This window comes from Macrotis lagotis, chromosome 1 (genome assembly GCF_037893015.1).
Source record: "Macrotis lagotis isolate mMagLag1 chromosome 1, bilby.v1.9.chrom.fasta, whole genome shotgun sequence".
Lineage (NCBI taxonomy): Eukaryota > Metazoa > Chordata > Mammalia > Peramelemorphia > Peramelidae > Macrotis > Macrotis lagotis.
Window position 1 is genome coordinate 113,453,077 of NC_133658.1, and position 22,695 is coordinate 113,475,771.

The 22,695-nt window shown below is 35.1% G+C and overlaps 1 long non-coding RNA gene and 1 pseudogene across 3 annotated transcripts in view; both read right to left on the bottom strand.

The window, feature by feature from the left end:
- LOC141514032 (uncharacterized) overlaps positions 1-22,695 on the bottom strand; it is a 118,897-nt gene that overhangs the window by 18,847 nt on the left and 77,355 nt on the right. The gene's annotated exons all lie outside the window — the stretch shown is intronic.
- LOC141502037 (ATP-binding cassette sub-family F member 2 pseudogene) lies at positions 17,718-20,657 on the bottom strand (annotated as a pseudogene).

Sequence of the window (22,695 nt, forward strand, 5' to 3'; positions counted from 1 at the left end):
CTAATAAAAATGACTACTAATATTTACCTATTAGAATTTTAAGGTTTGCAAAGTGTAAATATTATAAGTATTATCTCATTTCATCCTCACAATAATCCTGGATGTTAGGAACTTTTATTAGCCCCATTTTACAAATGAGGAATCTGAGGAATATAAAATCTCAGAGATTTTCATTGGTTTCCTAGATAAGTAAATGCCTGAGTCCAGATTTTGAACTCAGAGCTTTCTCATTCCAGGTTCAGCTCTCTATCCAGTCTCAAGAGAAGCAATATGGCATAGTGGATAGAGGATTGTCTCTAAAAGCAGAAAGACATGGTCTTTATTATTCCTTCAGAAACTTCTGAATTATTTGTCTTTGGGACAAATAATAATCTCAATGAGCCATAGTTTTCTGTTCTGCAAAATGAGAACAATAAAACATCCATCTCAGAGCTCTATTGTGAGGATTAAATGAACTGTACAAAACTTTTATGTTGTCTTTTATAAAGGTCAGCTATTGCTATTCATAATCTATTTCTCCTTCAAACCTATTCTCAATTTTGTCTATTTAGAAAAGCCAAACAAGAGAATCTTGCTGGATTCCTGCTATTCCATGTATATCTGTATGTATGCATGTCTGTATGTATATCCACAGCAGCATTAATCATACTGTAATCATTAGGGTGATTTCATATCTTAGAAATGAGATAATTCTTGATCTTCAGAAATAATTTTTAAAAGTCACATTAGGGGGCAGCTAGGTGGTGCAGTGGATAGTGCACTGGCCCTGGAGTCAGGAATACTTGAGTTTAAATCCGGCATCAGACACTTAATAATTACCTAGCTGTGTTGCTTTGATCAAGCCACATAACCTCACTGCCTTGCAAAAGCCTAAAAAACCCCCAAAAACAAAAAACAAAAGTCACCTTAGAAATGCAATGTTATAGAAGGACAAATATAGAAGATAAAATAAGGTGATTCATGAAATTTGGAGGCTTACAATAAATGCCAGATCAAAAACAACTAATTTTTGTCAATATATATTCCTAAAATTTATACTAGACATATTCTATTTAATTATCCTGACCATTAGATCTTCAAAGAAACCTCATAGTGTTTGTTTTGTTTTGTTTTGTTTTTTTGCAGGGCAATGGGATTAAATGACTTGTCCAAAGTCACATAGCTAGGTAATTATTAAGTATCTGAGGTCAAATTTGAACTTACTCCTGGGCCAGTGCTCTTTCCACAGTGCCACCTAACTGTCCCACCTCATAGTATTTTTGTCTGGTTCAGTTTACTAATGATGTTTGTCCTTCATTTTCAAAGAAGACCATGACATCAAGGAGGTGATACCATAACAAGCATATGAGTGAGGAGGTGCTATGCTTAGTCACCAGTCTCACTTTCTCCTCCAGAGCCATCTAAGTCCATGAATCAAGATGACAGGAGATAGCCCTGGATACAAGGCAATCAGGGTTAAGCAACTTGCCCAAAGTCACATAGATGGTAACTGTAAAATGTCTGAGGACACATTTGAATTCGGGTCCTCTTACCTTCAGGGTCAGTGCTTTATCCACTGCATCACACTTACGTTAACTGACGGGTGAATATAGACCAGAAATCTTTTTGATTATGATTAGTACTACTAAGGCACTACTGTATTAATGTAACATCATTATAAAACATATGCAAAACATTTGAAAAATTTAAAGCATGAGATAAAAATTAAATAAAAATATTTTGAAAATATTAGAAGGAAAGGAACAAGAATTTTTTATCATCTACTATGTGTAAGAAAATATATAAATATCCAATTTTTATTTATTAACAATGAAAAACACTTTTCTCTGCTAAATTTTCTAAAATTAATATTTATAGTATCAGAAATATGATTAAATATGCTTCCTTATTTTTGAATGATCAATATGCAGAAATATATATATATAGGAAATATCGATGTGTATTCTTATGAGATAGTAAGAAATTGTGAGTTATAATTATTTTAGTAATTGCTTTAATTTAATCAATGAATCTAGCCAGGCAAACTTTTAGATATCTTTAATTGAAAAATGCTTGATATAACATTCAAATAATAGGGCATATCAGTCAATATGCAGGGGGGAAGGAGATAAAGAAGGGCATAAACATTTATTAAGGAACTAATATTTGTCAGTCACTAAGCTAAGTACTATACAAATGTTATCCCATTTGGTAAGAATTTCATTTGAATTGGGGAGCTATTTAGTGGGAGTTCTATTTTTTTTCTGTAAGTCAGAAGAATTGAAACAGAAGATGGCCCTTTTCAAGAATGAAGGACAATCAAAAGCAATATTTTTCAGTACTTATTTCCCATAATGAATACAATTTCTCTTTGCATGGTTTTACTCAGTGGATGGTATCAGGAGTTCCTATTCAAGTTTGTATGAATTAAGTGTTTTCATATTTCTTTAAGGAGCATTAAGAAGGCCAGTTTGGTCACAGAATATAGGAAGGGGAGTGATGGAAAGGTCATCTGGAAGCAGATTATGAAGCATATTAGAAGCTTAATAGTTTATGTTCATATTATAAATTGTACAATAAAATTATTATATAATATAATGTTATAATTATATTTTATTGATTAATAGGTATCTACTGAAATTTGTTGTGTTTGTAGATGACATGGTCAGACCTATACTTTAAGAAACATATTTTGGAATTTAGAATGGAAAGAAATTTGAAGTGGAGAGACAAATTGAGAATTTACAGGTATATGCAGGTAGGTAAGAATAGTCTAAACTAAGATTGTGACAATTTGAAAAGGAAAAAAAGGAAAGATGCAAAATATGTTGTGGAGTTAGAAATGCCAGCATTTGGAAACTGATAGAGTATGTGAGATGAATGGCAATAAGATGGAGGACTAAGGTTTCCAGTTACTAGAAACAGTGATGCAGCCTTCACAGAATTATATTTCAGGGGAAATATAATGTAATGGAGATCTTACATGCAGATTGCAACACATTTTTTCCTGCTCATTCTGTGTAACTATCATTGTCTCACAAATGAAAAAGAGAAGAGGGTTAGTCAATGGCTCTAATGGGCCTTGTTTTATAACCCAAGGTGATCTGAGAAAGGATGAAGAGAGGAATACTGGGTAGCTCCCCCTGTGACTCCTTATGCTATGTAATAACTGCATTGAGTGGCAGGGGAAAGGAGAGGAAACCTCAGGGGTTTGTACAGCTAAGGAATGGGCAGTGTTGGGTTATCATAACTGAAGATAAGCTATGTTTGTACTGAAAACAAGCCCTTGATTGGCTATTGCAGGGAGAGTGATAACTGGTCCAACCTATCCTCTCACCTCCTGATTGATTAATTGATTCATCCTATGCACGCATGGCCTCCAGGAGGGTCCCTAACTTTAGATCCCACTGGTCTGGACTTGTATAAATTTAATTTTCTTAAAATGGGGAAGAGGATAAATTTCAATTTAATTCAATCTAATAAGCATCTATTACATGCAACATCCTCTATTAATGACTAGAGATACAAAGTAAAAGATGAAATTGGTTTTGCCCTCAAGGAGTAGTCTATTCTACTGTAAGAAAAAGGGAAGTATATAAATAAGCAAATACAAGATAATCTGAAAAGTAATAGAGTATTAATGGTGAAGTCACATCCCTTACTTTCTACTTTAGAAGAAAGCATGAGAACTAAGTTTTAAAGGAAACTAAGGGTTCTAAGAGTTGGAGATGAGAGAGCAATGAATTGTTGGAAGTGAAGGTGTCCTGTGCAAATCTACAGAATCAGGAGATAGAATGACAGCTTTGAGGAACATCAGAAAAAAAGTCAGTTTATGATATAAATGAAGAGTGATGTGAAATAAGCATTGAAGGGTGAGCTGGTGCTACATTTTGAAAGGCTTTTAATACCAAGCTAAGGTGTTTGCATTTAATCTCAGAGGAAACAGGAATCATGGCAGATTCTTGAGCAGGGAAATAACTTGATCAGATCTATGCTTTAGGAAAACTCTTTTGATGTGTGCATGGCTATTATATTAAAGAAGAGAGATTGGAAGAAAGTGGATTAATTAAGAGGCTACTAAAATAATTCAGGGAAGAGGTGATGAGGGCTTGAATTAGAATGATGGACATGTGAATGGACATATTACAAATTTTAACCCAGAAAAAGAAAGAAAACTTATCTTTGAAACAAGCTATCTATTGTATTTTATAAAAGTTTAATGTTTGGATGTTACAAATTAATACTTTTCATAGTCTTACACCTCTGATGCCTTGGTATTTTGTTCCCATTATTCTTCTGAAAATTGTCACCCATTTCCTGCAAGCCCTTATGTAGAAATCCTGGTTTGCTGAGAAGAAGAGTGCTGCAAAGTTGCCAAAAGAGCAATTTCAATCTAATTAGGAGCTGTACTGCTTCAGTGAAGGCTACATAAACACTCTGTTAATATTCCCTACGACTGCTTTGTCAATAACTCCCACTGACTCACCAAATTTATCAGAGAAATCAGCAAACTATTGGATTTGTGGACAGTGATAGATATCTCTGACTTCATCGCCTTCTTTCTTCCCCTTCCACCCCAACAGAGGGCATAAATGCCAATAACTCTAACAGTCCCCTAAATGCTGAAGGATCATTATTAAAGTGTGGCTGGCATCCCTGGTCATTAATTATAATCTTGTGCACATATGCAGTGTGATTGCAGGAAATAATCAGCTTTGTCTGCCAAATTGGCAACATTTAGAAACTAATTTGTTATGACACACCATCCAAGATATTTAAACAACAAATGCAGGGCTCTGTTGCACTGCGTACATTGTTAAAATATCAGATAACATCATTAAAAAACAGTTAACATATCCAGGGGGAGGTAATAGTTATCCTTGAACTCAAGTTCAAGTGGGAATTTAAAAAAAAATGATTCAGAGCCCCTCAACCAAAGTAGTTCATATATTAGGGAAGCCTGTCCCAAAGGGCCTGCTTTTCAGATAGCCTCTGACGGATTACCCTAAAGAATGACTGTCAGTCTGGAGCTATAAAGTGGGCATCTGAAGGATGGTTCAAAGTGTACCCAGGGTAAAGTTGCAATGAAAACGCTATTTTCTTGTATGAGCTACATTAGAATTCATTTACTTATCATTTACTTACTTGATGCCTCTGGAACTAATGGGTACTACTGATGTGAATAAGACAAAAAGATCTATATATGATATATGCAAGGTCCATTGATAAAATATCATGTAAATTCAAACCAAAACATTAGCTATACCCCTAAAATGAGATCTCTTAGAAAGATATCAACATTACACACACACACATACACACACATGCATATATATATATAGACATATATATTCATCTGTATTTAAAAATAATTATACAGATATGCTACATGTCAAAAGTCTGGATTTCACTACTGTGAGTCCTCCCTCCTCTGGAATAATTACAATTTCTCTGGACATTAAACAATATTTGTGTAATGCAGTGGCCAAAATTGTATCACTCTGTGATCAAAATGCCCAATTCCAGACTTGAGTTTAACTTCAGATAACAGTTATTGTATCTTTTGCCAGAATTTTACTTTAAACCTTTCTACCTTCTAAAGAGCTAATAGAACAATGTTCCACAGGCATAAGTTTCAAGAACTACATCATGATGAGGAACTGCAATTTACTTCTAGTACTATTAAATGTTAGTATTTAACAATCATAGCTGGCATATAGCACTTTAAAATTTGCTAAATAGTTTACATATTATCTCATTTGATCATCAATAAAACCCTATGAGATAAATGCTATTATATTATTATTATTATTATTATTATCATTATTATGTCCATTTTACAGCTGAGTCAAAGGAGACTGAGAGGAAGTTAAGAGATTTAGCCAGTATTAAACACAGAAAGTGAGTGATTAAGGCAGGATTTAAAACTCAAATTTCCTGAGTGCTCTAACCAGTGAGCCACCTAACTCCTTCTGTTGTTGCTAATTCTTTGTACCTGGAGATCACCAATGACATCATGATTTTCGAATTAAGGAATAATTTGTTCAACTGTGGCTGATCAGTCCAACACAAGTGTGAAGTCTCTACCCACAAGTCAGACACAAATAATCTGAACATTTGGGAGGGGATATCTCTAAATTTGTGTATCATACATGTCTTTTGAGCTATTGCTTTATTTAGAGCATGAGCCTTAATTAAGGAGGGCATGCAAGATTCTATGGTCTTGTTCCATGTGTTCCATGTCTCACAATCTATACTAAATTTCAAGAGAGACCGTGAAAGTGTCCTTGTACTGTTTCTTCTGACCACAGGATGATCATTTCCCTTGTATGAGTTCTCCATTAAATAGTCATTTAGGTAAATGTACATTTGGCATTTGAGAAATATGGTCAGCCCATCAGAGTTGAACCCACTTCCATGTAAATTGTCTCAGGAAGATTCTGAAGATTAACTTGCAGGATAAGGTTTAGGACCCTGAGAACCTCTCTGCAGTTGAACTGCCTACCATGTATTCAAATTGTCTCTAAATAATCTAACATTTGCAATCCCTTTATATATATACTTAATCTCATTTGAGTTTCACAACCCTATGAAGTACTGCTTCTCTGAGCATTTTGATTTCAAATGTAAGTGACTCTAGATGTCACTAGGTTAGGCTTACGGTTTGGGGCAGATTAAAGATACAAGTTTAAAATCATTCTACCCTTGTAAGTATAGTTATTAAGGAAAATAAGGATTCATGATTATATCTCCAGGAAAAAGAAAATATGTTAGCAATAGGAAAGGGATGAGTGCGTTGAGATACTAGGCCTGCTAGTTTTCTATTTTTTGACTCCCTGGATTAGATATCAAGATCCTAATTGTATCATAGGAAAAGAAGTTTTTCCCTATTTTTGCTAACAGTCTATGTGATATTGTAAGTTAGTGCTCTCCGAATATTTGATACATTTATTTCATTTCTTAATAGCTCCTGTTTCTCTCCCTTAACCCCTTTTAGGAGCTCATTTTATGAGTGCAATTTGTTTATCTGGGATCAGGTTATTCAAATATTTTGTTTCTTCTGTTAAATTGAGTATTTTATATTTGTGAAAATATACTTTCACTTCTATTATCAGTTTTAATATCATATTATTAGGCACAATAATATCCAATAATTTATTTTACTTGTTTTGAACCTTTTTCTTTTTTTTTATATTGCCAATTAAGATTTTTCCCCTCCTTTTTAAAACTAGGTTAGTTGATGGTTAATTTTATTTGCTTTTAAGGAAAAAAAGAAAGTTAACTTCTATGATTATTTATCATTTCAGTGTTTTATTTGTTAGTTTTAAAGGGGCTTGGCTTTCAACACTCTTAATCTCTTCTTTGGTTTCCTCACTTTTCTCACTGTAGCTCTGTCTTAGGCTTCTTTTCTCCCTGGGTGATCTCCTTGGCTCCCATGGGTTTAATTATCATCTCTATGCAGATGATTCTCAAGCCCCCATCTCCCTTCTGAGCTCAGGGCTCATATCTTCTTTTGTCTCTTAAGCATTTAAGCCTGGATATTACATAGGCATCTCAAGCTCCACATGTTTAAAACAGAGCTCCTTTTCTTTAACCTGAAATGATCTCCTTTTCTAAACATCAGTATAGCACTTAAGGCACCATCATCTTCCTTGTCTTCCACCTTCATTGCTCAATACCTCCTCAACTCTTGTCTCTTAATCATTCCACATATACATTCATTCCATTTTACCTACACAATATTTTTTCAACTATATTCCCTTCTGTCTACTTTTACAAGGGCCATTCTCATTCAGGCATTTTTCACCTCTCACCTAGATTATTAAAGTAGCTTTCAAATGGCTCTCCATGCCCCAGTTTTCACTCTTTCAATCCATCTTCTATATAAGTGTCAAAGTGATTTTCCTAAAGCATAGTTTCATTCATGTCAGTTCCCTCCTCAGTAATTTTCAGTGATATCCTATAATTCCAGGATTACATTTACATATGTATATGTATATAATTATAGATGTTTGTAATACATTGAATATGTGCACACATTTTGCACACATTAAATATATACATAAAATCAAGACTTCTGATTGACATGCATACACATACATATAAACATATACATGCATGCATGTATAAGTAAAATCTTCTGTTTAGCATTTCAAGGCTATTCACTATTTGGTCCCTTCCTATACATATTCCCCTCTCCACACTCTAAGGTTCAGTGATAGTAAATTACTTTACATTTCTTGCTCATAATGTTTCATCTCCTAATCCCACATGACTAGCTACTGACCAATACCTCTTGACATCTCTGACTTATTTAAGGGCTCAGCTCAAACACAACCTTTTGCAGTAGAACTCCAAAATCCCCATAAGCTGTTTAACTTCACCTTCCAAGACTACTTTCCTTCTCTGTTTACATTTCTTACCTATGTATTTGTATACATATCATTCTTTTCATTAGTGTAAAAGTTCCTGGAGGACAGGGACCATTGTTGTCTTTTTGTCTAGAACATACTAATTATTTACTAAATGCTTTTTGATGAATTATTTTATTTGTTGAGTTTTTAGACTTTTCTTTTATTTCCATGCCCAATTTATTGGCCTACTCTTCTTCTTTTCCTTTTGTACATGAAAATATTTAGAGATATAAATTTTCTCCTAAAAATTACTTTGGCTGCATCCCAAAAATTTGGTACATCATCTTATCAGTATTATTATCTATAGTCAAATATTCTACCAAATCTCTGATTTGGTCTTGGATAAAACAGTTCTTTAGGATTAAATATGGTTTCTTTTAAATTTTGATAAAATCAGAATTCTCTTAAATTGTTTCTACTTAAATTTGATTCTTGTCTTCAAAAATCCTTTGTTGATTTTTAATAGTTATCTTATTATTGTGAGTAAAGGATGTAATGATGTTTATTATATCTGCTGTTCTGCATTTTATTCATTAAATGTATATAACCTAAGAACATATGGACATTTTTGCAAAGGTTCTATGTGTAACTGAAAACTATTTTATATTACCTACTAGGAGTCATCAGCAATTGATTATTTTTTATCAAGCTTTCTAAAATTTTATTGTTAATTTGTCTTGTTTGTCTTTTTCTTATGTTTTAGAACTTTTTTTTGAAAGGGGTATGTTGAGGTGCCCAGTTCTTATAGATTTGCTGTGTATTTCTCCATGTAATTCAATGAACTTTATCTTTAAGTATAGATGCCATGCCATTTGATGCTTATCTATTAAGTATTGATACTATTTCATCATTTATGTACTTTGAATCTAATGTATTTACCTGCTTATTTATTTTAGCTGTATCAGGTAAACATCTCAACAATAATTTACTAAGCATTTGTTATATCCCAACTGTTTATTTTTTACTGCTAGTGTTTCTGAGATTGATTGCTATCTTTGCTGTGTTTTTTAGTTTTCCTGAAGCATACTGAATTCTGTTCCATCTCCCTCAATTTAACCCTATGTGAAACTTTATACTAAATATATTTTGATATTTTGGGGGGGATTCTGCCTTGTAATACATTCTTCTAATCTGCCTGATTTTATCAGTAAGTTTAACCAATTTAAATTGATGGTATTGATTATTGTCTATTTCTCTCAATCACATGGTCTTATTCCTTTTCCCCCTCTTTGCCTCTTACTTGATATTTTCAAAGTTAATAAAGGGAAAGAATATTATCAATATTAATGATGTATAATTAAAGAGACCTGCTGCTTTTATTAGAGGGTCTCTCCAGTCTTCATCTCACCTAGACCCCAATCACTAGTTCTTACATTTTTTCTTTTCTTTTTATTGCCTCCTATCCTTTACTAAACATTCTTTGAAAATGAAATGTTCCTATTTGTCTGACTATGACTTATCAATCTCCTTTGCTGCATCTTTCACTGAGTTACATACAATAACTGTGGGTATCCGCTAAAGCTTTATCTTGGGATATATCTTCTCCCTCTATTACACTTGGTTGTCTTATCATTTGCAAAGGTTTTAATTGCCATCTCAGTGTAGATGAGTCTTAGATGATTTATTTAGTTCTAACATCTCTCTTGATCTGCAGTCCCACATCTCCAGCTATAGAGTAACTGTTTCAAACAAGATATTCAATAGATATCTTAAACTTACCATATCCAAAACTGAACTCATTATCTTGTCTTCTAATTCTTCCTCTCTTCCAACTTCCTGATTACTATTGAAAGCACTACCATCCTCCCACTCAACCATGCTCTCAATCTAAGTGTCATCCTTGATTCTTTACTTTCAAAGCTGAAATCCTATTTGCTATTAAATCGTGCTATTTCTATTTTCATCTCTCATACATTTATATGATACTTTTCTCTGATACTGCCACCATCACCTTAGTGCAAGTCCTCATCACATCCTATTGAATTAGCCCTCAGATGTAATGGCTTCTATCTGATCTGTCCATGGTATCTCCTTAGTGAGTAAACTCCAATGGCTTTCTATTTTCTCTAGGATCAAATATAAAATCCTCTCTTTGATTTCTAAAGTCATCCATAATCCAATCACTTTCTATCTTTCCAGTCTTCCATTACTTTACTTCCTATCATTTACTTTATGACTCAAGGCCATTGGGTTATTTTTTTTAATCATATCATAGACTCTGTATCCCAATTCTGAGTATTTTTGTAGACTTCCCCCATCTCTGGAATACTCTCCCCTTTCATCTCCATCTCTTGGCTTCCCTCACTTACTTTAAGTCTCAGGTAAATTCTTACCTTTCCCAAGAAGCCCTTTTAGGCTGCCCTTATAGTCATTGCCTTATCTCTGAGATTACCTCCAATTTATTCTATATATATTTTGTATATGCATAATTATTTTTGTCTACCCATTAGATTGTGAGTTCCTTGTAAACAGAGGTTGTTTTTGCTTTTCTTTTATTCCCACTATTTATTATTTAATAAGCCCTTAATAATAAAAGTTAACTTTCATTCTAATAATTCATTTCCTGATTCTACCCTCTTTCTAAAACATATCTTTCTACTCTGTCACTATTTCTCTCTTGAGTTAAATGTATTGTATGTTAAACTCTCTCTCTATATATATATATATATTATATATATAAAATATTATATATATGTATTCCTGTTTTATGAATTCAACCTTCCCTTGTTGAGATCAGATAAAAGGATTCATATATTGCTTACTCATCTCATTCTTTCCTCTCTGTATGTATTTTTTCACATCCCAAATAGGTGAAATAATAAGTATCACCTTTCTACTTCATTTGTTCCTTAGTGGTTTCATTTTCCTCTCCATTTTCTTTTGTCTCTTAAGTTCATGAAAATAGAAGAACAGAATACCCCCAGGCCCTATATTTATTTAACTCCTCATTTGATGTTTTAAGGTCTTAGAGTTCTGAAGTGATATTTTTTCCTGCTCCCCTTCTTAGAATGCTACAACCTCATCATCATTTAGTCTCTGCTAATATCTCTAAAGTATTTACATTCTAAAATTTCTCTTAATTCATGAGTTTGCATTTCGATTTCAATTTTTTGAACAACATTCTTGAATTTGCTTTATTCCTTTAAAAGTCCCTGTTTTTCCCCTATAGGATTATACATAGTCTTAAGTGATAAGATATTAATCATAGTAAGCCTTCATATTTGACTTTTACAATATGATTACATCTAATTTTTCTCTTATTCAAAATAGTATCTCAATTTTTTGTGTGATCTTGAGTGTAATTTCTTGGTATTTGAACTCTTTCTTTCTAGATGATTGTAGTGTTTTTATTTTTTTCTTCTAGATCCTAAATATGACATTTGCAAAATTTTCATCTTGAAGTTTCTTTTAATTTAAATTTTTTAATTTTAATTTTATTTAAATTTAATTTTATTTTTATTAAGATATTATTTGAGTTTTACATTTTCCCCCCAATCTTGTTTCCTTCCCCCCTCCCCCCCACACAGAAAACACTCTGTCAGTCTTTACTTTGTTTCCATGTTGTACCTTGATCCAAATTGGGTGCGATGAAAGAGAAATAATATCCTTAAAGAGTAAAGAAGTCTAAGAGGTGATAAGATCAGACAATAAACTATCTGTTTTTTTCTAAATTAAAGGGAATAGTCGTTGCACTTTGTTCAAACTCCAAAGCTCCTTATCTGGATACAGATGGCACTCTCCTTTGCAGACAGCCCAAAATTGTTCCTGGTTATTGCAATGACAGAATGAGCAAGTCCTTCAAGTTTGAACATCACTCCCATGTTGCTCTTAGGGTGTACAGTGTTTTTTTTGGTTCTGCTCATCTCACTCAGCATCAGTTCATGCAAATCCCTCCAGGATTCTCTGAAATCCCATCCCTCCTGGTTTCTAATAGAACAATAGTGTTCCATGACATACATATACCACAGTTTTCTAAGCCATTCCCCAATTGAAGGACATTTACTGGATTTCCAATTCTTTGTCACCACAAACAGGGCTGCTATAAATATTTTTGTACAAGTAATGTTTTTACCCTTTTTCCTCATCTCTTCAGAGTATAGACCCAGTAGTGGTATTGCTGGATCAAAGGGTATGCACATTTTTGTTGCCCTTTGGGCATAGTTCCAAATAGCTCTCCACAAGGGTTGGATGAGTTCACAGCTCCACCAACAGTGTAATAGTGTCCCAGATTTCCCACAACCCTTCCAACAATGATCATTATCCTTTGTGGTCATATTGGCCAATCTGAGAGGTGTGCATTTCTCTAATAATTAATGATTTAGAGCATTTTTTCATATGGCTATAGATTACTATGATCTCCTCATCTGTAAATTGCCATTGCATATCCTTTGACCATTTGTCAATTGGGGAATGGGTTTTTGTTTTAAAAATATGACTCAGTTCTCTGTATATTTTAGAAATGAGTCCTTTGTCAGAATCATTAGTTGTAAATATTGTTTCACAATTTACTACATTTCTTTTGATCTTGGTTACATTGGTTTTATCTGTGCAAAACCTTTTTAATTTAATGTAATCGAAATCATCTAATTGGTTTTTGATGATGTTCTCCAACTCTTCCTTAGTCATAAACTGTTCCCCTTTCCATAGATCTGACAGGTAGACTAGTCCTTGATCTTCTAATTTGCTTATAGTATTGTTTTTTATGTCTATGTCCTGTAACCATTTGGATCTTATCTTGGTAAAGGGTGTGAGGTATTGGTCTAATCTAAGTTTCTTCCATACTAACTTCCAGTTTTCCCAGCAATTTTTATCAAAGAGGGAGTTTTTATCCCAATGGCCAGACTCTTTGGGTTTATCAAACAGCAGATTACTATAATCATCTCCTGTTTTTATACCTAGTCTATTCCACTGGTCCACCACTCTATTTCTTAGCCAATACCAAACAGTTTTGATGACTGATGCTTTATAATATAATTTTAGATTGGGTAGGGCTAAGCCACCTTCTTTTGCACTTTTTTTCATTAAGCTCCTGGCAATTCTTGACTTTTTATTTCTCCATATGAATTTACTTACAATTTTTTCTAACTCGTTAAAGTAATTTTTTGGAATTTTGATTGGTAGGGCACTAAACAGATAGTTTGGTTTTGGTGGAATTGTCATTTTTATTATATTAGCTCTACCTATCCATGAGCAGTTGATATTTGCCCAGTTATTTAAATCTAATTTAATTTGTGTGAGAAGTGTTTTATAATTGTTTTCAAAAAGATTCTGAGTCTGTCTTGGCAAATAGACTCCCAAATATTTTATATTGTCTGAGGTTACTTTGAATGGGATTTCTGTTTCTGGCTCTCCCTGCTGTTTCTTGCTAGACATATATAGAAAAGTTGAGGATTTATGAGGATTTATTTTATAACCTGCAACTTTGCTAAAATTGCTAATTGTTTCCAGTAGTTTTTTTAGATGATTTCTTGGGATTCTCTAGGGAGACCATCATGTCATCTGCAAAGAGTGAGAGTTTTGTCTCTTCCTTCCTAATTCTAATTACTTTAATTTCTTTTTCTTCTCTAATTGCTGATGCTAACATTTTTAATACAATATTGAATAGTAGTGGTGATAATAGGCACCCTTGTTTCACCCCTGATCTTATTGGGAATGCCTCTAGCCTCTCCCCATTGAATATAATGCTTGTTGATGGTTTCAGATAGATACTGCTAATTATTTTAAGGAAAAGTCCATTTATTCCTACACTCTCTAGTGTTTTTAATAGGAATGGATGCTGTATTTTGTCAAAAGCTTTTTCAGCATCTACTGATATGATCATATGATTTCTGATAGGTTTGTTGTTGATATAATTGAGTATACTAACAGTTTTCCTAATATTGAACCAACCCTGCATTTCTGGAATAAATCCTACTTGATCATAATGTATTTTCCTAGTGATGACTTGTTGTAATCGTTTTGCTAAGATTTTATTTAGGATTTTTGCATCTATATTCATCAGAGAGATAGGTCTATAATTTTCTTTCTCTATTTTAACTCTTTCTGGTTTAGGTAACAGTGCCATATTGGTTTCATAGAAAGAGTTAGACAGAGTTCCATCTTTCCCTAATTTTCCAAAGAGTTTATATAGGATTGGAACCAATTGTTCCTTAAATGTTTGGTAGAATTCACTTGTGAATCTCTCAGGCCCTGGAGACTTTTTTTAGGGAGTTCAGTAATGGATGTTGAATTTCTTTTTCTGAGATAGGGTTGTTTAGGTATTTAATCTCTTTTCCATTTAACCTGGGCAACTTATATTTTAGTAAATATTCATCAATTTCACTTAGATTATCAAATTTATTGGCATAGAGTTGGGCAAAATAATTTCAAATTATTACTTTAATTTCCTCCTCATTGGTGGTGAGTTCACCTTTTTCATTTATGATGCTAGCAATTTGGTTTTCTTCTTTCTTTTTTTTAATCAAATTGACCAAAGGTTTATCAATTTTATTGATTTTTTCATAATACCAAGTTTTGGTTTTATTTATTAATTCAATAGTTTTTTTGCTTTCAATTTTATTAATTTCTTCTTTAATTTTTAGAAGTTCTAATTTGGTACTTAATTGGGGATTTTTGATTTGTTCTTTCTCTAATTTTTTTAGTTGTATATTTAGTTCATTGATTTCCTCTTTCTCCAATTTATTCATATAAGCATTTAGAGCTATAATATATCCCTTGAGAGTTGCTTTGAATGAATCCCATAGGTTCTGGTATGTTGTTTCATTATTATCATTATCTGGGATAAAATGGTTAATTCTTTCTATAATTTGTTTTTTGGTCCACTCATTTTTTTAAAATGAGGTTATTCAGTTTCCAATTTGTTCTGGGTCTATATTTCCTTGGCCCAGTATTGCATATGACTTTTTTTGCATTGTGATCTAAGAAAGATGCATTCATTATTTCTGCCTTTCTACAGTTGATCATTAGGTTTTTATGTCCTAGTACATGGTCAATTTTTGTATAGGTTCCATGTACTGCAGAGAAAAAGGTATATTCCTTTCTATCCCGATTCAGTTTCCTCCATAAGTCTACCATATCTAATTTTTCTAACAATCTATTTACCTCCCTAATTTCTTTCTTGTTTGTCTTATGATTCAATTTATCTAGATCTGATAGCAGGAGGTTGAGGTCTCCCACTAGTAGAGTTTTGCTGTCTCTGTCTTCCTGTAATTCTTTCAGCTTCTCCTCTAAGAATTTGGGTGCTGTCCCACTGGGTACATATATATTCAATATTGAAATGGCTTTATTGTCTATGGTACCTTTTAGGAGGATAAAGTTTCCTTCCTTATCTCTTTTAATGCTATCTATTTTTGCTGCTGCTTTGTCTGAGATAAGGATTGCTACCCCTGCTTTTTTTTTACTTCAACTGAAGCAAAATATATTTTGCTCCAACCTTTTACCTTTACTCTATATGTATCTCTCTGCTTCAAATGAGTTTCTTGTAAGCAGCATATTGTAGGATTCTGGTTTTTAATCCACTCTGCTATTTGCTTATGTTTTAAGGGAGAGTTCATCCCATTCACATTCAAGGTTATGATTACTAATTCTTCATTGCCCTCTGTGCTATTTTCCCTCTGTTTGTATTTTTCTCCCTTTACCTCCCTTTATCCATATTCCCCAGTGTTTTGTTTCTGAAAACCACCCCCTTCAGTGTGTTTGCCCACCTATATCACACCCTCCCCTTTCTTTCCCCTTTCCCTTTTTCCCTTTTCCCTTCCCTTCCTTTTTTTATTTCAACTTATTTCCCCCACTCCCCTTCCCTTTATCCATCCCCCCTCCTGTTTTCCCCTTTTAATACTTGAAACTTTAGATTTGTTTATATTAACCAAGTATGTGTAGGTTGACTTTAAGCCAAGTCTGATGAGAAGAAGATTCAGGTGTTTCTCCTCTGCTCCCTTCTTCCCCACTATTACCATAGGTTTTTTTGTACCTCTTAGTGTAATGAGATTTACCCCATTCAATCCCCTCCCTCCTCCCATCTCTTTCCTGTCCCCCTTTTTAGGGCAGTAGTGGTTTTTTTTAGATCCTTCTATCTAAGTCATAAAAAATTCTGAGTGTCTGTCCCTTCTAGTTCTGTATATTCTATCAAATAGAGTCCAAATTCCTGCAAGTTATTAGAGCCTTTCTCCCAAGTGGGGTTAAAGCCAGTTACATCCCATTAGATAGTACTCTCATGGACAGGTCATGAATGTCCATCATGTGTGGCTAGGTGTATTCTCTCTGTTAGAGTTACTTTTCTCAAGGTTTATGAGAATCTTTTTTTTTACCCCCATGCTGGGATATAGCCAGCTTCAACTTACTGGATTGCATTTTTTTTTCCTTTTATCACCCCTCCATTTTTTTATTTTTACCTTTTCATGTGTCTCTTGAACCTCCTGTTTGATGTCCAAATTTTCTGTTTAGCTCTGGTCTTTTCATCAAAAATTTTTGGAATCCTTCCATTTCATTAAATGTCCATCTTTTTCCCTGTAAGACAAGGCTCAGCTTTGCAGGAAAGTAGATTCTTGGCTGCATTCCAAGCTCCCATGCTCTTCGAAATATCTCATTCCAGGCCCTTCGATCCCTTAAAGTTGATGCAGCCAGGTCCTGTGTGATCCTTACTGTGGCTCCTTGATATTTAAGTTGTTTCTTTCTGGCTGCTTGCAGGATTTTCTCTTTTATCTGATAGTTCTGCAGTTTGGCCACAACATTCCTTGGTGTTTCATTTTAGGATCTTTTTCTGGTGGGGATCGATGTACTCTTTCAATAACTACTTTGCCCTCCAATTCCATGATATCAGGGCAGTTTTCCATCACTAGATCCTGTAATATTAAGTCCAGGCTTTTTTTCTCTTCAGTGTTTTCAGGAAGTCCTATAATTTTCAGGTTGCCCCTTCTCGATCTGTTCTCAAGGTCAGTGGTTTTGTTGATGAGGTATTTTACATTTGCTTCTATTTTTTCTATTTTTTGATTTTGTTTAACTGACTCTTGCTGTCTCGTGGAGTCATTAGTTTCTGTAGACTCCATTATTTTTGGGGGGGATGAGTTTTCTTCATTAACCTTTTGCAACTCCTTTTCCAATTGGTCAATTCTACTTTTGAAAGAGCTTTCCATTTGACCAATTGAGGTTTTGAGAGAATTAATTTCTTTTTTGTATTTGCTCATTTGAGAATCTGAGAGAATTATTCTCATTTTGTAATTGTCCAATTGATGATCTGAGAGATTTATTCTCCTTTTGTGTTTGTCCAATTGTATTTTCTAAAGTTTTGTTTTCTTGTTGCAAGGTATTAATTATCTCTCCCAAATTTTTAAGCTCCTTCCTTATTTCTTATTTTTGTACCTTTTTTTTCTTTTTCTTTATTGGACATTTTGTAGGGGGGTGTCAGGCAGATCTGGTAGTTACACTGTTAAATAATTCTTTAAAAACCGACCAGGACGAGGACCAGGGCCCCAGTCCCTAGCTCTGAATCAGAAGCAGAAGGGAAGAGAAGCAGAAGCACAAGGGAAGGGGAGGAGGGATTGGAACCTTCCTCAGACCTTCCAGAACCTAGGCTCCCTTCATAGTGGCCCAACTTAAAGGTTTGGGCCCCAGGGCTGCCCCCAGGTGGCCCTGACTGCATCAACATCAAAGTGTGGATAAGGTAAACAATATGGGAGTGGGGAGGGCAGCCAACTGTGGTCCAGATGTGGATAAAGGTAAGCAGAGAGAGGGTGGGAAACAGACAGGTATTGTCTGTAGAGGTCAGAGTGCTACTAAGGCAGGAACTGAGAGTTAATGGAGGGAAAAGGGAAGAGATGGCAAGGGATGGAGAATATTGCAGTGATGCAAGAGCATAGCCTGGGGTCCAGTCCTGGGTGGTTGGTCACAGGGTAGTGATGCTTTAGTCCCCAGACCAAGGTCCTGACCCAAACCTGTGGTGGCTAGCTCACACATTGTGGGTCCTCTTGGTGAGCTGGGGCTCCTCATCCACCAACTTGGATTTAAATTTTTCCTTGTAGGCAAGGATTTCACCAGACCACTTGGTGATTGTCTGCTTCTCACAGACCCAAATCTCCTGGGCAACCTGTTGGATGAGTCGGAAGTCATGGCTGACTAGCATCAACCAAAGCATCTATTGTCTCAATGTCTAGATGGTTGGTAGGCTCATCCAGGAAGAGCATGTGGGGGTTCTTCCAAGCCAGCCAAGACAAGCACACTCGACACTTCTGTCCATCTGAGAGATTCCGGATTGGGTTCACCTGCTGTTTCCCAGTTAGGCCATATTGACCAATGATCTTCCTCATCTCTTCTTTCTCTTTGATCTCTGGATAGCACTTCAGCATCTATTCTAAGGGGGACAGATCCAAGTCCAGTTGCTCTTGTAAATGCTGATGATAGCGGCCAATTTTGACATGAGAGTGTTTTCTAATCATTCCATCTGTGGGCAGCAGCTCGCCTGTTAGCAGCTTCAGCAGGGTGGACTTTCCAGCTCCATTTGGCCCCACTAGAGCCACACGGGTATCCAGGTCAATTCCAAACTCCAGGTTGTTATAGATGCAGGGACCATCATCTGTGTACTTGAAGCTCACATTCTGTACCATGATAACAGGTGGAGGAATCTTCCCACATGGCGGGAAATAAAACGAAAGTGTCTTATCACTAACAACCCTCTCTGTCAGCCCCGATGCCATCATCTTCTGCAGTGTCTTCTTGCTCTGGGCCTGCCGGGCCAGCTTGTCACTGCCATGACCAAATCGAGCACTGTAGTTCTTCATGTGAGCAATTTGATCCTGTTCCCAGTGGAAACACTTCATTTGATTTTCTTCCACTTCCAGTCGAGTCTTCACATACTGGTCATAATTACCTGTGTAATACTTGAGCTTCCAATTATGCATGTGGATGATATTAGTACAAACACCATTCAGAAAGTCTTGGGAATGGGAGACGAGAACCAGAATTCGCTTGAAGGTCTTCAGTTCTTCTTCTAACCAAACGCAGGCATCCAGGTCCAGGTGGTTGGTAGGCTCATCTAATAGCAGCATGAAGGGCCAGATAAAAAGGGAGAGCAACTCTCATTCTCCAGCCCCCACTGAAGTCCTTGAGTTTCTTTTGTTGCATGGCAGGTATGAAGCCCAACCCATGTAGAATTCATGAGGCCCTCATCTCTGCCTATCTGCATCCAACTCCTCTAAGTGTTCATATAACTCCATCAGCTTCTCACAATCTGCATCCTCATGGGCAAGTCGCTCAGCCTCTCTCTCCAGCATGGCCCGCTCGGTATCTACTTCTATCACACACTGCAGGGATGTCTTGTCACTGGGAGGCATCTCCCTAGTCAGGTGGTAGATATCAATGTGCTCTGGAATAGGTACTTCTCGCTTACCAATAGCAGACAGCAGCATGGATTTTCCGATTCCATTCAGACCAATGAGGCTGTAGTGAGGCCCTGAGTTCAGCTCTAGCTTTGTATCACTGAGTAACTCTTGTCCGTGGAAAGTGAGTGAGAGGTTAATGATGTGGACATCTGTGCTGTTGGGGTGAGAGGCCAAGACTCCAGTGACAGCTCGGGCAGCAGCTTTCTTCATCTCAAAGTCTCCCAGCTCCTTGGTCAGCAAATCCACTTCTAAGGTCTCTTTGCCGTTGGCTTCCTCGTTTTTCTCCTCTACCACCTGTGGCTCGCTGACAGCATCTCCATTTTCTTCATGCCCCTTTCTGGGCTGCTGCCTGGCTTTGGCAGCTTCCTTCTTCTTGGCTGCCTTCTTCTTGGCCAGATCAGAGGGCATGGTGATGAGCCACAGGTGTTACAGTATTTTCAGCTTAACCCAGCCTCCCTTCCTTATTTCTTCAAGGAAGTCTTTCTGTGCTGGAGACCAGATTGTTTTCTCCTCTGAGGTTCCAGGTCTCTCTGAGTTAGGGTCTTTCCCTTCCAGGAATTTTTCTATGGATGCACCTTTCTGCTGACCCTTCTTGAAGTTTCTTTTAAAAGACAATCAATAGATTATGTTATTTTTCATTTTTTCCTTTGGTTTTATGAAATGTTTTCATTTATCATTTCTTGAGAATACAATTGTTTACTTTTGGTCTTTTTGTTTAGTCATGGCTTTCAAAGAGTGCCACAATTCTTAAAGTATATCTCATTTTTTAATTCTGTGTCATTTTTTAAAAGTTGCAGATATCATAATTTTTTCTATTTTTTTCAATCCTTTAGTTTTATTCTAATATCCTTATTACCTTATGAATTCATTGAGATCTGTTTGTTCTATACTAATTTTCAGAATATCTTATTTGAGCAAGGTTTCCACCTTCCATTCTAAACCATTTATTGTCTTTTTAGTTCATTACTGTTGTAATTTCATTTTTTTAATTTCTTGTTTTATTGATTCCATGTACTCTTTTAGATTTTGTGACCAGAGCATTTGCCAACGCCATCCAACATTCTGAAGTTCTTATTGTAGTTATTGTAAAAAGCTGATCTCTTCTGCTGAGTGAACCCCTTGGCAAGTCTTAATATATCCACAGGGCCTATAATATTCCATAGTGCTTAGTTTCTTTGGTTTACCCTTATCTTTAGTCTTAATTCCTAATTTTCACTTTGTACCCAGGATTGGATCTGTACTCCGCATTTTAGACCACACCTTATGTGTCTATGTTGAGAATGTTATGAACCTATTGTTCCAGGAAATAGCTCAACTGGCTCTAGAGCCCAAAGCTATTGTCTAAGAATTCTTGAGCACCTGGTCTACTCATTCCAGGCTTTCAGCTCAAGAAATTCTTGATAAATCATACTCCAGGTTTTAGATGACTCTCAAGTATCACTATCAGAGCAGTGACAGTTTGTTTACATATATTTTCATTTCCTCCCCTATCAGGGAGGATATCCCTCCCCCATAAAGAGTAGGGAAAAAGTCAGGGTGAAGAAAAAACATCAGTATATGTTGCAGATCACATTCAGGTCTTATGTAACCAAATTCTGAGTTGTATAAACCTCAGGAGGTAGAAGAAGGGTAGCCTGTATTGGAATCAAAAATGATAGGTTCTATTAATCAAGCACTTCCTCAGTTGTAGATATCTAATTAATAGCATATATCTGGTAATTCTATCTTCTGAGTTACTGAATAGCAACAAAGTTATTGCAGGTCAATGGTCCCACCTGGTATAATCTTTGAGCTGTAGGATTTTGTTTTCCCTCTCAGAAGGGAAAACATTCTCACATTTTCACATAGACTCTTTATCCTCCTTATTCTCTTCCCCAATTATTGGGAAAATATTTTATTCTTTTTATTTCTCCTATTGTTAAAATATTGCCCTAATATTGACCTATCAATGTGATACTAGTATTGGTACAATAAGTATATAAATGATGCTACATATGGGAAAGAAAAGTTGGATATATGAAGTGTATTATATGGCAATATAATGGAATAAATATTAAAGTGAAAGTCATTAAGCTTGGTCAAGGCTAATTCTATCACTAACTAAAAATATAATCTCAACAATCTTGCTTTTTTATTTCTCAAATAAGAAAGCTATACTTGATAACTTCAGAAATTCTTTGCAACACAAAGATTGTTTCTCTGATGATAAAGAATAAGAAACAGTATGGATTAGTACACAACGGAATATCAAGAAAACCTAAGTTCAAATATTACCTCAGACAACAGCTCTGAGACCCTAGACAAGTCATTTAATCTGTCAAAACCTCCATATCATCATCTTTAAATTAGAGATAATAGAAGCTAAAGTCTGTAGCATCATTTCTAAGTTTTAAAGTAGATAAAAACACAATGTTACTTTAAATTCCTTTTCTTTCTATAATAAAGCATTGATGAAATATAAGGCCTGCTAATCTTTTGTTTTATTTAGTTTCTGACATTATTTTATTTTCTTAATTTTTTAAAGGATAACTTTCCAAGGTGACTACTTTGATGGAAGCCGTACTCATTGGATACTTGAATTCCTTTTGTTCATTTTAAACCAGATACATGATGCAATTTCCTTTACCAATTTATCCATCTGCCTTTACAAATTCATCACTTAGTCTGTACTTAAAATCTTAGAGAGTTGCCAAATTCTACCATACATGTTTTTAAAATAGCCACATACACTCTATATTATCAATCTTGTATCACTATCAATGGTCTAAGGCTTGAAGTTTATCTGTTCCATGGGCATATATATTTGCAGAACGATATTATACCTTAAATGAAAGAAATAAAATACTAACTGGGATTTTAAACTAAAAAGAGAGGAGAGGAACGATTTTTAATTATGGAGTCTTCTCAGTACCTACATTTTCATCATGGAG